Source organism: Colias croceus, chromosome 17 (genome assembly GCF_905220415.1).
Source record: "Colias croceus chromosome 17, ilColCroc2.1".
Taxonomy (NCBI): Eukaryota; Metazoa; Arthropoda; class Insecta; order Lepidoptera; family Pieridae; genus Colias; species Colias croceus.
The window spans coordinates 3,621,191-3,640,471 of record NC_059553.1 but is presented as its reverse complement, the minus strand read 5'-3'; positions in this window follow the sequence as shown (position 1 = coordinate 3,640,471).

Below are 19,281 nucleotides of genomic sequence, written 5' to 3'. Positions count from 1 at the left end.
ATATTATTTAACATCAGTTTGTTTATTTTCACTGGCAACATAATTTTCAAAGCACTGGCTGATGATATATTTTCTTTTTATTATTTTAAAATTGGAACTGCTAAAGTTCTTTATTTAAAATCCAGTATGAGCATTTATATTTTATACGCATTGCATTGTGTACTATTTTATGATATTATGTTTTTATGATTGTCGATTGATGATTCATACGAAGCAAATAATATGCAAATTTTTATTAAAGCCAGCAAAACTGGAGGGCAATGGTTTTGGGAAAATTTTCCCTCATAAATAACGTATCATAAACTTATAGTTTTTGATATAAATTATTGACAGATGAACATTGAGATAATATTAATATGGAGCAGACACCACGAACAAAATCTGTGCGCCAAGCGCGGCGGCGCGGGGCGCGCGAATGACGGCTAGACAGTCATAGATTATGCGATGTCACCGACTCACCGCTATAGAGGCGACACTTTGTTTCATTCTGTCTATTTTATTGGGTGCCACTCCTTACATGCACGTTGACTTGAAATTTTCTTTGTACTTACTTAATATTTATTTTAGGTATAAACTGACTTTACTACGCGGGGCTAACAATATCTGGCATATAATATAGGATGATGTAAATAGTGACGTCATATGGAATAATTTAATTTTTTTCGTGTTTTAGGTTCAGTCAGGGCTATGGGAAGTTTTATTCCTTACAAATTGAGCCTTTTTTAGAAAAAAAATAATTTTTCCCTTTCTTCACGGCCCAGACATGGAAACCTTGAATAGAAAAAATATTAATTACTTATCTCTGAACTAGCGGTCCGCCCCGGCTTCGCCCGTGGCACATATTTCGCAATAAAAAGTAGCCTATGTTCTTTCTCAGGGTCTTAAGATTGTCTGTGAAAAAGGAGAATGCCCATGAAAGTATGGACCACAGTACAGTGTTGCGTCAATGCCAGAGTGGTTTTGGAGGGTTCTTCGAAATTCAAAAGATTTTTACCAATTGATTTTTTTGTGATAAAAACAGGGGTTTTCAAGATATTGAGAAAAATGTGAAATAACCTCAAAACTTAAATAACCCCGATTTAGTTAGGTTTATGTGTGATTTAGGTAACATTTTATCGTCCAAAGGTTATTTTTCGATTAACATATTTAATCTATGCGTAGAGCTTATGCTTTCAGACAAAGTCTATCTGTTCATCGGCTAGTGTAGGTAGGCACCAGAAATCTTCCGGGACGGATTTCAAGAAAACCTAAATATATACTTAAAAAATTCCAATTGAGTTTTTATTCGGTTTACATGTTGTTGTTGTTGTTGTTGTTTGAATCATTTTTTCACTACATATTCGAAGAAAGAAACAAATAAGAAATAACTGGTTACCTACCAAGCTATGTCATAATAATATTTTTTTTTATATACATATACATATTTATATTATTTTACTTCACTATCTTTGTTAAAACAACCTACAGTGTATAAACAATACCTTAAAGAGTGATTTTATGTTAATTGATTTTTTTTGTAATTCAATGAAAACAATAATCGATATTAATACATTTAGCTATTTACCATAGTAAATGTAATAAGTTACCGCTTGGTTACCGTGGTAACCGGTAATGGACACTTAAATCTATATTATCGGATCTAAACAATTACATATCTTATTAGATTTTACAAAACATTCCCTGTTCAAAATATATTTTCCGATGGTAAGAAGGCCTCTTAATTGCCGAGATTTTTTTTAATAGTATTGTTGTCTTGATGCATGAGAAAAACCAGTACCAAAAATGGGCATTCTCCTTTCATCAAAATCGGTCCAGTAGTTTATGAGCCTATTAATTACAATCAAACAAACAAAGTTTTCCTCTTTATTATATTAGTGCAGATAAATAAATAATAATTCAATTATACGTTCAAGTCAGTAGCTTATACAATATCAATTAAAAACTTGATTAAAATCAATTAACAAAAAAAAATTGGTGATTGAGTAATTGATTTTCATATTTCATGATTTCACCTTTTTTCAATTAACAACCAGTCTATGCTTTTCTAAATATGTAAAATTATTATTTTATACTATAAAAATATACGCCAGCAAATATTACTAACAACACTTATTTCATGCCCAATGTCATATCTTAAATTTTTAATCTATGACAAAATGTCGCCCGCCAAAAATTTTGCTCTAACTAAGTTTTAAAAATTATTATCTAGTTACTTACTGATGAAAAGTTATTCCTTTGCACTTTTCCGTATTCTTTGTATTATTTGTGCAATATCGTAACACACACGTAGGCATATTTGATGCGTTTCACTTTAAAACAAATAAAAAATGAGCGTGACGTTCGCGCCAATGAGCGAGCAAGCGACTGAGTGCAGTTACGCCACATGACGTATGTTGAGTGGAACATAAGTGATGTAGGCGGTATCGTCTCCATATTAATATTATCTCAATGCAGATGAATAGATAAATCATGAAAAATTATAAACTCAACATATGTTTAAAAGTTTGAATACTTGACTGAATTATACATATTTCAAATTTGTCTTATATTTAAATAAACTTCTCGAAAATTGTATTATACAGTTTGATTCTATTTTAATTTCGAAAGTTCATGTAGTTAGCATAAATTAAATTAGTTTCACTTACTATTAGAAGTTTTAGACAGATAAATTATACAGCATCTCGTATATTTTTAACGGGTGAATAGGCTATTTTATTTAACCTTATACAAACTTATATCTCTGGTTATATACCTTCCTACCTACCTTCACAGGAGGTTGATTTTAAAGGTACCACGTACCTACCATTACAAAATGGATCAATTTAAAAGTTCGGTGCTAAAATCGTGAAAATGAAAAACAGACAAACAAACATCACAGTCGGATTCATAATAAATTAATAACCACCTCTGACTGTGTACAATTTTAACCGCTTCATCTCTTGTGCTATTCTCACTCGTTTTGTCGTAATGCATTCAATCAGGTCTATTTATATTCATTCTCTGTTATTAATAGTTTGCTACCAGAAACAAATTGTTGACAAACAAATTAATGTATGGCGCCCGCATTTTGGCACCGCTCCATCCTCACACGGCTTAAAATAATATCTCATTGCTTAAAATGATAAACACATTGGATAATTTTATCAACATATGTATGACTCATGTTTTAAACATTAACTTGTAATAGACATGATGGTTTATGTTTTCAAATCGATGATATAAAATTTACAGGATATTGGGGATAGGAAACATCTGTTTGATATATTTTTGTTTATAATATGAGGTTATAAACGTGTTTGTTTATTAGCCAATAACATATTTTACAAAAGCAAAAGCACAGACTATCGATTTATATTGCCATTTAATCTATATACGTTCAATAAAACAATTGTGAATTGATTACGTTTTGATAAAAGTACATTACACTGTTTTATTAATTATTATTTTTTTAATAGAAACACGCTTCTACAGAAGTGGTAACATATTCATATTATGGCTATCTATTGAGACATATCATAACACAACAGAATATCTACCACTCTAATATTTTTAATTTTTTAATAACTCAGGCCCCGGAACCACAGACACAATAGAAAATCTATTGTGTCTTGGACCGATCGGGCTGCTTGGGGCTCAATGAGTTAAGTAAGATATGTGTTCTTGTTCTTAAAATAAAAATATGTTTGCAGATAGATCAAACGGCCTATTTATTTATCACCGTACCTGCCACAAAAATCCTATTAAAAGTACCCCTCTGGCTATCAGAAAGTATACAATTAAAAAAAGCAGTTTGTCTCTAACCATCTTTTAAATCAATGACTGTAACAAAGTAAACAATTGTTTATTGAAATTGTGAGCCACTACGAAAACAAATGTACCTAGTATTTATTTAATTAAGCTACTATATAACTCACTCAGCATGTGTTCGACTGGCTCAGCTCGCGTCTTATTTTCAATAGTGTCTATTTCATTAAGGGCTGATTTTTCAATCCTTGGTTAAAACTTATTCATCGAATAACGTATTTCAAAAATGTATTCTAATTGTCCGTATTTGACAGTTCACAGGTCACATTTTAAAATGTTCGTATAATACTTTATTGGATGGATAAATTTTAACCAAGGGTTGAAAAATCGGCCCTAAGTAACATTAACAATACATTAAAGTAGATACTGTTTCATACTTTCACATTGATTTCGATCACATAAACTTATACTTACAAACATAAACTTGCTGTAATGATGGATTTCATATTATACCAAAGTATATAAAAGTGATCGAGCACCTAGAATGGGAAATTCATGAAAATTATGGAGACCATATTATCTAAAAACTTAAGTAAATCCCTAAGCACCCCTCCCCTTTTAGATCTCATAAAATAGTTGCCATACATCTACTAATTATTTGGATAATTTGGAAGTTTAATAGCCATTGCTTCCCATCAATTGACGTAAACCCAATACAAAACAAGTTAAATTAACCAGCGCATTAAAACAAATTTTGCAATATAAAAAAGATTTATTGACGTCAGGTAGGCGCGATTATCAGCCACCGTAAACCAAAGCATATCTGTGTGGCCATGATCTAAAACCATTTTATTTTGAAAGCGTACACCAGCCATTATTTATGATGTTTACGTTATAAAATTTTACGTGTTTCAGGTAAGTTCAACACAATGTATACGGTAGCAACAGAAATGTGAGTATAAGACACAGCTACGTAAGAAATAAACGTTCTTTTGAACGAAATTGAGTGAATTTTGATAGGAAATAAGTCAAAGGAAATCTTGTTATTGGAATGAATTCTTCATTTTATAGATTATAGAACATCCTGCCGAAGACGGCAGTAGGACTGAAAGATCAGTAGCCCAACAATTTTAGTCATGTCTCTTGTTAATACCACTAACAAAATATTAAATAAATCAAAATATTCATCCTTTTAGTAAATTTAAGACCTCTATTCGAGTCATTCGGTATTATAAAAATTATTTAGATGCAAACAAAAAGTTATTTTTGCTTAGTAAAAGTAAGTTTATCGCAAAAAAAAAGAATCCACACAGTTCCAATAACATCGTATTCTTTCTATAATATAAACGCAAAAGTATCATAAAATGATATTCATTTAACAATGTACAGCTCTGGAACAATGGACCGCTGACTACGTTTCCTGCATGTGAGCGTAGAGGAAATATGAATAATGAAATTCAATATGAAATGTGATAAGACAGGAATGCAATTAAAACTAGCACCTCCAATACAATAGGTTGCTTGTTGGTTGAAGTGCTAAAATGTGTTCTCGGAATTCAATTGCCTATATTAATTCGTACTAATCAAAAGCTGAGATCGCTATATTCGATCGCGGCGGAATTTATTATAGGAACAATGCATATACTGCACTTATTTCTGGATTAGAATTTGTAATACAAATTAACAATAAGTAACTATGTATAAGTGGAATATTTTAGAAAAATTACTCTTTGAATACTTTATCAAAATATGGTGTGACGTAAAACTACCTCATTTACATCATATAAATAATTATTGAGTTATTTACTTAATACAATAATTAAGCACGTAGTTTTAAAAGTAAAAGTTCTTTAGAGTTAGTTACCTAGACCGGAGTGGAACTTTATAATAGTAGAAAACTTTGTCTCTCTCCCTGACACAATAGAAACGAGGTATGTTTTGTGTTACGTATCTCCATATCAAACCGTCTGGCGTCTTATATGCGGGTATAGTAACATTCCCGGTAAATGATCCAATTGCTTCCTTGAACCTCGCAAATCAATACTCTTCTTACAATGAATAAAGCTCTTAAACTTGTCAATCAAAATGTATCGCGTATTGAAAATTGATTATTCCGCTCCAACAATTCACATATATAGGATATACAAACAGTAATATCTCGCTGCACGATCGACGTTAATATTAGGTATGTAAACAGCAAAGAATAAGAAGAACGTGGAACCGAACGCATGTTTATACTCTTCGCTTGTTATTATTTATTCTAACACGTCTTTGATGTTCGTATATTTCTTTGTTGGTTTTACTGATCGAATTTTTGTTCAGGAAGATGCGTTGACTGTCGCACGGCGCACCTGAGTTTGAGTAATGGCACGCGGTTTTTAATACATTTGCGTCACGTGTTTATATTTTGTTTATGGAAAAAGTAAATATTACATGGCAAGTGTAAATTACCTTTTTCCCTGTTCGTGACAAAATTCATCGAACGCCTTCTAGCTGTTTTAGCCTCATTCATGAAAGAGCAACGAACAAACATAATGTTTATTTTCATGAAGAATGGTTTATTTTCATGAAGCAAAACTATTTTCAGTTATCGCACACTATCAGTTTAAATCTTTTTCTCGTGATATTAAAAATAAACTAAATATCATTTATTATTTTCAGAATTAATTGTATTTACTTCAAATAACAATTACGTTATTGTACAAGTCTAATTATCCAATATCTTCTAGTTATATTCGTCCCAAAAAGGTATCTTCACAGAACTAGATAATAAATAATAATACTACATATTTGCGTTAACTTTTTTATAGGCGACGACAAGGCCGTCAATGAAACTGGCGCTGTATGTAAATCCCTATATCAGGCTATCTCCATTACGTCAGATAGCGTGCTGATAATGTTAAGAACAGTGTAGTCTTAGTACAGCCAATGCTGCGAAACAGTTCATGTGCTATGAAGTAAATATGTACCGGCCTTGCGAATGGAGAGGTGAGTGAACTGTGAATATTTAATAGGACACTTATTAGTTTAAAAGAGCGCATATGTTCCTTGAAGTCTGAATAGTTAGAAGTTATACGCGAAAGTGAAAACGTAAAATATGAGTGTCTACGTATAAGTACTTTGTTTTTAGTTCGTTTTCCTATGTGAACTGAATTTTAAGAGAATATAACAAATCCGGAATTTCTTAGCATCTACATCCTACATGTTCTAAATTTGTATGTTTTACCTAATACTTTAAAAGCCAAAAAAAAACGAATAAGTAATTTATTTATTTCCATTTCCATAAAACCGAAACTCAATCAATGCTCGTTTGTTCAGAGGTATGTGTACTTATACTATACTTTTACTTACAAACCTTTATGTTTTGTATCAATAGGTAGTAGTGTTGTACTGCATGAAATAAAATATTTTATAGTTATGTGTTGATTGTAAATTCATACTTATAATCTTATCGACCGTTTGAGTAATTGCGTTTTAGGTACTATTACCCAGTGACCGTGTCTAAGAAAAATGATTGTAAAAGTTGAATATTTTCATAATCCAATCACATTATCAATACGCAAACTCTGCAAATCAACGATTTGATTCATTCACAGAAAAAATAATTATCCGATTCGACTGAATTTTTTTATGATGATAAATTGGGATGAATTTAGTACATATTACTCCGCGAAGTGCAACTAGTACATAATACTATGTACTCCACTTCAATATCATTACCTCTGAAAACACATTATATTCCAAAACTAAAAAGCCAGACTCAAAACATCAATCAAATATCAGTTTTTAGCATTTTTGTAGAGTTTCCTCGCCTTTTCATATAATTTATGTGTTTCAGTTTCAGCCTAGGCATTTCCGTTCCGCCTAGACATTGTTTTATGGCTACTTAATCATAATATTTTACTGTATTTTAGATTTATCTTCCCGAATGTGGAAATGTCGTAAATTTTCTGAGATGTTGATACAAGACTTGCGGAATCTGTTAGATGACGTGTAGGTCATGTAAATTATAAATGTACGTTATTTTTACCAATAACAAAGATATAATATATATTTTTCTACCAATAGCTGCTGTGGATCAAAAGTTTTATTACTCTTCTTTACGAGTGACTTATTTTGTTTTTTTTCTCCATGCAAACTGACATTTTGATAATTTCTAAAGATCATTAAATATTGACTAGACACTGTAGATAAAGTATTTACTAAAAATGTAGCATAGGCACAGTTAAACTATGAATATTAATTTCAAAATGAATACTTAATTCTCACTAGACCATAAATATTACGAGAGCCTAGTTCAAAATAGAATAGCCACGAACAGCAACTTTGCTATTTCAAAAATTCAGGCGAAACAATTCCCGTATTTCATGTTTTGCGTTTATATTTCCATTTTACATTTTTTACTTTAGTTTTCCAATAGCTCTCCGTAATCCTTTAATTAAAGTCATGCAAAATAGTTCATTGTTTTTAAGAAATTTAACAGAGATCAACAAAACGTTAACCTAATTTCTTATTGATTAATATAAAGTAGCAGATATAAAAAGACTTCAGAAAATTTTATATTTATATCTTATAGAATTACACTATTGCTTACCTATTATAGTCTAAGACCCCACAGCAGGATTAGTGCGTTTTTTGTTTAAACCAAACTCTTATGTATAATTAGGAGAATATACTTATATCGGTATATCGACTAGGTTGCCAGTCAAAATTTGACCCCTAGCGTAACTATGAACGCACTAATCCTGCGGTGGGATCTTATACTATTACATAATGTTCTACATTCAAATAAAATAAAAAAGACTTAAATTTTTCAAATTTAAAAAGTTAGACGCAGTTGTTGCTACCACAATAAAAAAAATTAACGGAAAAGCCCAAATGGGCAATATTTCCTTGTCACCGTTGACAAATTTGATAATGGCGTGCATTTTTCTGAACCCAAGCGAAGTTTTAATTTTCTCTCTACCATTCTGTTATTCAATGGTGTTATTTGCTTTTTATATTTCTTTTTAATGTTCAAACACATCGTTTATTTTTATGTAATAAACGACTCTTCAGCTATAATTTGCGACCAATAAAATTACAATTACTACTTGATCATAAAATGAGAGTGATTATGGATACTAAGGTACGTTTACATAAAAGTAATATTTATAATGTTTATTATTAACTGTATGGTACTGAACTGAACTTTTATTTATTTGTTTACCAATTAATTTACAGTAGTTTAGGACAGTTCTACTATTCAATAATTTTGATGCCTAAAAAGTTGCGATCTATATACTTACTACTTTTCTTTACAAAAATGTGTATAAAAGGTTAATTATGATCTAAAGAAATATTAGAGATGTACCTACTGAAGTCTCATGACCATATTAAAATCGTAAAAATTTCCAATATTTTCTACTTGATACTGATGCATATTCATATTTTTTAAGGTAGACCTTTTAACAAATTAGAAAGTGACACTTCTTTCAACTCTTATTATATTTAACCGTATACACAAATCAAATTCCGAGAGCATTGCCTTATCTCAAAAACACTTTTTATCGTGTGATTGCACCCTAAGGACGTAAAACACATAAGTACGCCGCTCACGTAGCAAATGTACTTGATTACGCTGAAATTTTCCACTTTCAGTTCATTTCGCGTCATTCCCAACAAATCTAGTAATTGAGAGACTTTGGAATTGATTTTAGTAATAGTAAAAATGCAATGCTCCCTGATTTGAATGTTTATTATTGGAAAATACGTATAATGGAAAATATTTGTAAGAAGTGTAGTTTGGCGCTGATATTAGTTTCTCTTAATGAACATTGTAAATTTTTGTGCAAATTATATATAGCGTTTAAATAATGAACATGTTATATCAAAATATACGTACTTAATTGCTAATATTATAATTTTAAAAATGTTTTCAAAAACATTAAGTAGACATAGAAATTGACATAGAAATTTAAATATACTGTATTTTTCAATAGCATAAAAATTAAAATAAGATAATAGATCAATTTTGCAGTTTTTCCGACAACCGAAGCTAACGTATATTGACTGACGGCATATAATTGACATTTCAATGGATTTTATTTCATTTAAATTATTGCAAAATGAACTAAGTTAAAAACTTCATATACTTATCGAAATAAGACATATCATTGAGCTTTCAAAAGATAAGAGATAACAGATCGACTCCATACGAGTGTATAGATCAAAGGCGTATTATACCAATCATTTACAATTACAATTAATTACAATTTGGTTAAACTAATCTAATAATATTCTGTTGTTGTCATGAAGAGCAAAATACAACGAAATGTCAAAACAAACTCAATCTTAACTCTAGTTAGGGGAAGTTAGTTAATTAGCAAGTTACATTTTATACAAACAAAACTGTTTAGTATTGTAATGAATAATAATAAATGATAATAACACATCATAGAATTTATAGTGTTCCCTAGCAAGAAAAAGATTGATAATATTAAAAAGCTTTTAAATAATATAAAAAAACATTGGTGATACATGTTCCCCGAGCGAATAAAAGTACATATTCACGACAGTGGTCACGGTATACCTAGTCATCTTTAATCCGTCTATCTATTTTTTTTTTCAATTAGTTGACATTTTAGGTTTAGAGACATTTATTTCAAAAGAATTTTACAATTCACTTATTCTAATTCAGTGAATTAGTTGTTAACATTAATAAACTTGTACACCTTGACAAAAAAAGTTAAAAATTTGCGGGTGTGTGGAGAACATTTTTAGAAAATATACGTGATGGCATGAGTTAAATCGACTTATAAATATTATCTAGCCTCATTGACAATGAAACTGTCTTCATAGTATTCATCCATCGATCAATCGCAATGCACATTTGAGTTCCCACAGCAATCCATACCTCGGTCATTAAACCGATTCATATATCATTTACTAGATGTGCCGTGTGATGGTTTTATCCGCTTTGGTCCATTCCTGTGGGTCTTAGCGTGATGATATTATACCTATAGCCTACAGCCTTCCTCGAAAAATGCGCTATCAAACACCGAAAGAATTTTTCAAATCGGACCAGTAGTGATTAGTAGTTAATGAGGTCGGTTTTGTATCTGGTCTGATCTTAGGTTAATGTCCTTGTCACTAGTTGGCACGTAATGTACCTAGTGACAAGTGACTTATATGAGATAGTATGTTTATTAGTTAAACGATTGTTTAGTACTTGATTTATTTAAGGGTTTCATTAGCAATGCAGATTCAGTCCCAAATAAAGACACACTCAAAGAGTAACACATATTTAAGTTGAATAAAAGCAAGGCAAAACAAAATTTTCGATAGTAGAGCGAGTGCTCTACAATCGAAAATTAATTTTAAAATTAATTTTATGAAAATTAAAATTAATAATTAAACTAATATTGCACGACTCATAATGGAGTCATTATGAGTCGTGCAATATCCATGTAATACACAATTATATGCAATTTTATTTTTTTATTATAAGTTATGTGTCTTGCCCGCCTCCTTCGTACAGTGGTTGACGCGTGAGCGTAGAACCGAGGGGTCCTGGGTTCGATTCCCGTTGGAGACGAAGAAAAAAAATGTCTCGGTCTGGTAGGACACTGAAGGCTGATCACCTACTCGTCCCTAAAGAAAATCGATCAGTGAAACAGGTGTATGGAGAATGCATCTGCCCCTTACCGCACTATACGGACACGGGACTTCACTTTTTTTTTATTTAAATGTGTCCATAACTCCATAATATCCTCTTAAAGAGTATCTAGTAGATATTATTATAAAAATCGCACATAAGTAAAACATACTAATTAACGTACCCGCTATAATAATTTACACAAATAGATATTCTATTTTAAGTTCAGTCGATATCTTGGTAACACAAGTGTGAGATATATCTCGTTATGGGTATGACAAGTTCATTTTATTCATACACGACTCGGCCTAAATCTGTTCTCGTAACAGTAAGACTTGTTGAAAGACGACATTGATTTATAATCACACTAGTTTTGGCGTGCGGCTTCACTCGAATAGCTTGTCCCGACTTCAATATGACAAATATCGCCTAGATCGTTTTTTCTGTGTAAAATCAAAAACACTCAGAAAAAAATAGATAACTAATATCTACTATACATAATTTGGTCATTAATGTTAATTGTCGGGAATAAAAATAATTGAATATAAAAAGCATAAAAATTTTAAATGTATTTTAGCGCAATTCGGATATCAAATGAACAATTTTCAAACTCATTCTACTGCTAAAGCTGAAGCTATATGAAAATCTGTTCAATAGATATTGCGTGTACAGAAAAATCAAGAGAAAAATACTAAAATGTTTTACGTTACTTTTAAAAATTCATAATATTTGAAAATAGAACTTATTTGTTTTTAATCGCACAGGCACAGACACGGTTGATTTACAAATTGTATAACATTATAGATATTAGATAATAGATTTGTATAAAATTTGCAACAGATAATTAATACGTTCGGTTTGCTAATCCGGATTATTAATGTAGTTGTGTCATAAGTTAAAATGTAATAAAAATTAATCAAGCGTAACCTAGCGAGTCTAATCGAAGTGACAGCTCGTTTTGGCACATTTTGCAAATGAATTTTGCACGTACACCGAAACGAATATCTATTTAAAAGACTGTGAATTCCAATATTTTCCTAACATTTAAGAAATTAATTTATAGTTTCTTGAAAATAAAGCGCAGAAATCGCTTCTCCAAATGAATGATAGGTACTTACGGAAATTTGCTTTCATAGCTTCACAATGTAGATACAAAATTTACTAAATCTATTATTATCAGATATTTTATGTGGAATACTTTAGGTACTACAAAATTCTAAAATAAATCTGCTTGAAATATCTTTTTAAATAATTAGCTGCTGAATTTTTAACGGCAACTAGCATAAATATATCAAGAAATGTCATTCGTTCATACTTCATTCACATTTACATAACTAGGGTCGCTACGTGAGTTATAGTCACTCATGCATTTGAATGTACGTCGTATTACAAGCGGGATTACGAAATAACAGTAATTGAAGTTAATTAAATCGTTTGCATACATTTGAGGTAGCATACGAAATTGTTTCATTAAGATTATATTGTTTTGTATTAAACCATAGAATTGACTTCATTTTGATTAGATTCGTATAATAATATAATTAGTAACTGCTGTATTGTATGTCATCAGACTCTAGTCATAGATTACCATCCAATGACCTATTATATATCATAGTTACCTACCATCTAATTTATTAAAGAATTACCATTCATACAAATGTATAATAAAACAGTAGTATTAATTTATTTAATAATAGATTAATAATTTATCATACAAAGCTTTTGATCCATTGAATTTAGGATACTGAAAAAATGTAATATTGTACTCGAACGTGTCTATATTTATTAACAAAATAGTTCTCTTCATAACAAGGGTTATAAACTGATAAATTCTTGCAATTACCGTTCATATCCAATATCCTGCCGTAAATCGTATAATATGAGGAGTTCATATTCATTAATATCACTTTATCGTGACTGACTTGTTACGTTTATAGGTAACACGCTGTATTATTCCTTTAGGGTTAGCAATAGTTTAATTGAAAAATAGGTTTAATATCATAATATAATTATACTTGAAGTTTGTTTAGTTTAAACTGAGCCTTATTACTCTGTTACTCATTAGGTTATTAATTTTTATTCAGCTTCTTACAAAAAGTAAATATAAAAGGTATAATCAGATCCTGCCGTGTGTGAAAATTGTCCTGAAATATTATTATAATCCCATAAAGATGCTACAAAATATGTATTACCAATGTTCTCCAAAGTGTGAGTACCCAGCTGTGTACCAAAATATATTAGGGCTTAAAACTTAGTGCTCCGTATTATAACGAAGTGACCAATATCGACCATATACATGAAAGTGTAGTTCTCTACACAAGAGGCTGTAAAATGTATCGACCTCTACACATGAACTAATACCCTTGTTCTTGAAAATGTTTGAGAATAATAGGGCTTTAAGCTATAGGTACCTATATACACCGGGTTTTAAGGGATATTCTAATGCCTTTTAAACAACTTATGAAAAGTTTATACTAAGCATTGTTCATTCCACACTAATTATATTAACCACTTAAAATATATTAATAATTATGTTTTAACTTTTGAAGTACCTATTCACACGATTCATATTTTGTACAGTCAATGTTTCCACTTTTGAAATAAAATATTTAGATATTTAAACACGACTATGAACGTGAAACTAAGCAAAGCGTCATTGCAAGTAAATTACGTTCATTTCACTTACAACTGTAAACAAAGCTCTGTATTCGAATTCAAAGCACAGACGAGCTCTTGTAAATCCCAAAATGTTTTCACAATTGATTCAACCATTTCACATCCCCTTTATTCAGAGCACGATGCAATGGTAAGCTGTGATGTATGGATTACGGAATAGGTGAATGCGATTTTGAGTTTTTTCCCGTAGATTTTGGGTTGAATTTCAAATGAAGTCAGGTGAATCATATTCCCAAACATTTTCAGTTCGTTAATCAAAATAGAAAGGAGCTTTGCATATTTTAATGTTTTAGAAGAAATATTATGTTATATAAATCTTTAATCTAGTATAATTTTATAGCATTGAGAAAAACTATTCTTTACACTAAGAAACTTAGCAGGCTCTTAATTGAAATTCATCAATACGAAATAATATGTAAAAAATAATGCATAATATATATGTTGTCATTAATGAACTGAACTGGCTCATTTTATATGAGTTTTACATTCACGTTGCGAATCGTCAAAGTACTGTTTTGTGAAGTCAAATTTCCCTTTATCTTATTTCAAGGAGAAACATTTTAGCGTAACAATATTTTGATAAACTAGTTAACGCTGCCTTCAGGAACTTCCACGAAGTATATTCTGTTACTTTTTAAGATAAAAAAATAACGAGTATTAAATGAAGCTAATGTATTTTCATTTCAGCCGTTTAAAATAAAAGCAGTTAGGTATGAAGCCTGTAAGCGTTTTCCCATCTATTAATCCAGAGTAAATTGTAAAAAACGTCGACTTGAAAAAGAGTTCGCTTCCACGGCAGTGCTAGGCGACGATTACAAAGATTTGAGAGTTTTCATTGCCGCTTTCATTGGGAAAGAAGATTAAAGCTGACTTATAGAGGTTGCAATGTACTACGTTTAGCATATAGCAGCATTAGCATGACAGTTTATGCTTGCCAGCAGTAATCCCCGGTTATTATTCACGCATTTAGTTCTAGCAACGTACGCAATAAACTTTCATTTGCACGCAGCGTTTTATTTAAATTTATTTTGATCTATTATTAGCAAATCGCCTTAAAATTTAATGTATCGTAATTCGTGGAATGAATTGGTCAAAATATTACGAAAATTGTATGTCAGATCATTTTCGTCTCATAACTAAAGAATAAGTAGGTAGGTAATTAACTTATATGAATATAATAAAAATGAAGGTACGCTTATATTGATTAAGATAAATATTAACTTAAAAATTAAAATTATAACTACGCTTTTGTATTCCTCTTTCCTAATTAATATCGTTAAACAATTAATTAATTCTTTGTTGAGTTTTTCTTAACAATGTAAAAATTAAGGGAATAAATTTTCCTTGAGTTATTCATCCTTAATTAACGTAAATTATTTATGAAATTTCGCTTCATTACAAAGTACCTAAATTCTTTTACAATATTTAAACCAAAACACTGTTGCATTTAACATACAATTTAACCCAACCAAATATAAACCTCTTTTGTCCATTCAGTCATTCGTATATTTTTAATATCGTTACCTTATCGTTACATTATTGAATAAATAATCCCGGGACTCGTTTATTATTCACAACATATTTGATTTTTCACAACACACAATGTTACAAAAGGTTTTCAATTTTGTATCGAAACGGAATAAAATTGATAACGAAATATTTTTGCTAAAATCTTTTTGATGGGGAAAATGGATATTCCAGTGATGTGTTGTGAGATTATTTTCATGGGAAATCATTTATAATGACGTCAATATTATAAACATGTCATACGTCGTTATCGTTCATTATTAGAATATGAAACATTCATAAAAATGATTGTTGCATGTAGACGCGTGGGTTTTTCCGTAAATTGGAACGTCATTAGTTTTTTCATTATTGTGTAAAATCTGCATTGTGGTGTTTGATCTAAATGAAAATGGGACATTTTTAAATTAAAGTGTGTAATTTCCTTATCAATTTGTTCAGTAACAAATTGAATTTCTCTTAAATTGTATGTAAGTAATATATTTCTGAAAAACAAATCTTCATACCTACATCTGTAAAAACATTTAGATTGATGTTACAGATATCACATATTTTTCAATTTGTTTTCTTTTTTTGTGGAATAGCCTTTATAAATATCAAATAATAGATGTGACAATAACGCTCTCAGATAACGCTCAATAAAACAACTTGTTTGACTTTGAGAAAAAAACGAAAGTCCCACAATGCCACGTATTAAAGAACAGACTTTTTAAGAATCTTTAGAGATAGAAAGACATCTTAACAAAGACAAATGTTCGAAGGTCGCCAGATCGATCGCACATCTATTTTAATAAGCAATCATTACGCTACAATATTTATAATGACTGTCAAGATAAAATGTCAAAATAAATCTCTATAATGTCAACTGGCAGTGTTGTAAGTACGGCCAAGTCACGTCTGTGGAGATATATCACTCACGCCACAGATCAAGAGATTCTGTATGGAGCATTAAGTTGGACGTTGGATTAAATCGGAGCTTTCTATGCAGCCGTTCATGAAACCGTTTTTAATTAATCATTTGGCACGCTAGATTTCATGTGTGACGTTTAGTTAATTAGCTTTGGAGTAGCATGATGATGACTAGAAATTAAATTGGCCAAGTGAGCTGACAGGTGACGTTTATGACTAAGCTTTCATCTGGGTTGTAAACTATCCAACTAAGGGCTGATTTTTCAATCCTTGGTTAAAACTTATTCATCGAATTACGTATTCAACTACCATTTCAAAAATGTATTGTAACTATACTACCATTTCAAAAATACGGACAGTATTTGACAGTTTACAATTAGTGACATTTTAATACGTTCGTGTAATACTTTATTTGACGGATAAATTTTAACCAAGGATTGAAAAATCGGCTCTAAATTTATATTAGTACCTAGGGAATACAGCTACAAATCCAATTATCTGTTATTTTTAATAAGTTATTTTAAAAATTAACATGCGTTTATTAGCAACTAGCTTTCCGCCCGCGGCTTTGCCCAAGTTTTCAAAGAAAACCCGTATAGTTCCAGTTCCCGTGGGATTTCCAGGATAAAACCTATCCTATGTTTAAATCCAAATTACCCTCTATATGTTTGGTAAATTTAATTGTAATCGGTTCAGTAGTAGGTATTTGCCTGAAAGCGTAACAAACAAACATACATACACATACTCATACACATATATCCATCCTCACAAACTTTTGCATTTATAATATTAAGTAGGAAATTATAATGTTTAAAGCAGAATTTAGAACTGTTGAACATAAATAATACCGAAATTGTAATTTACATCAAATCTCTTGAATTAATCACAATCTAAACTGGTGAGGTACTCTTATCTATATAACTACATAAGCATATATGTATTTTGTTATAATGTTATTCTATGCTCCTTTGAGACTCACCAATTACTTCGCAGAAATGAACTATGCTGCAAGGAGAAACCAGTATACGTAGACCTTCCAATTGTATATAGAGCAGCTTACAAAACAGAGAGCAAATTATAACTCCGGAACTATTTATGAAATCTGGTGTTAAATTTGTTAATATGTAACGACACAAGAGACTGTGAGAGGCGTAGCCGATTAAACTAATATTTGAATTGGTATTTAACTTGGCACGCAATGTAACTTACGAAATATGGATCGTTTTAATTAATACATGAATCCCGTATCAATGTTTTAAAATATTAAATTTGTATAAAAATAATATTGAATAATCTTCTATTTCTGGGAGAAATTTCATTTCGATGTTCTCTAAAAGTTTAAATATGTATGCGCATATAACTTCTACTTTCCATATATTTTGTTTTTTAGTGTTTGATTTTACGCGAGTAGTATACATTTAGAAATTAAAGACTTTTTAACGGATTTTAAACGCGATTTATTCATTATATTATTATTTTCCCGACGTTTCGAACACTTTACAGCGAGCGTGGTCACGGGGAGACACGGGTATTCGCGTCTCCGCGCTCTATCGCATTTATATAATCCGTTAAAAAGTCTTTAATTTCAAAAAATATTTTATTAAATTTATTTTTATCAAGAATCACATGTAATTTTAGAGACAAAATACCGTTTTTCTTCAATATGCAAATTAATTTAAAATTACAAATGATAAAGGTAAGAAGTTGTTAAAAATTAGCGCGTCCACAGTATGTCGCCCTAATTGCCATCTCCATGGCATCTTTAATTAAGACCCGAGCTGAAATTGGCCTTAATTAACAATCCTGAAGTGAGTTCTTGCACCAGCTTGGATGAACTTTAATTTGAGTCTTGGCAAAAGTTATAAAACCGTGAAATCAAAAATTTTCTCCATTTTCTGTTCACTTTTTACGACATGAGCTCTATTGCATGTAATTCGTTAATTTTTGTTTTTGTAGCAGCTATTTCACTATACGTTATTTAAAAGAGATTTTCATCTAATCTTTTATTTTTTTTTTAATAATTAATTCTTTAATCTCTGTGTTAACAAGCAACCAGCCTAACTTTGTCACCCGCGTACGTTAGCTATCGTTTAAGATTATGTTTTCATAGACAATATGCTCACATTAGCGAAGTGGTAAATGCCGGCTGCTCGAAGCTAGAGAAAACATGAATTTACAGGAAAAAATTAGCAAAAAAATTTTGACGTAATTTTTTTTATGTAAGTATTCTTTACGTGGTCAGTGCAAAGCTACAAATCCCTTCGCGCTTAGTATACCGATAGTGTGACACCCTATATATCTATAGCCTACCTATTCACTACTTTTCTCATAATATTATATATACATTTTCTCGTACTGAATATCTTCTCGTTACTACGAGTGTTCCCAACCGAGGTATGGACTTGCAGAGCAATCAAATAAGTTGAACTAATATTATTGACTTAGATATCTTTCAGTCGGGTATCGGGTAACGTAGCTCGAAGTTATATTGAACTTGAGTTGAACCAATCAACTCAATTACCGCAACATTGCGATGTAATTTGTTGTATAAACTGTTATTATGCTTATCCTTGTGTTTTGGTATTGCTGTAGTAATTCAGAGCGATCGAGGTTTGATTTAGTATTTATATGGAAATATGGTAATTGACGTCTTAATTTATCGAGAATCACACATTATTTAATCCTCTTTTGTAATGATATAGTATTAATAATAGTTATTTTTTGTAATGTTATCTATTGTAAGCACTTAATTTTGTCTGCATAGAGCTTTCGATGTCATTTAATTTATTTTA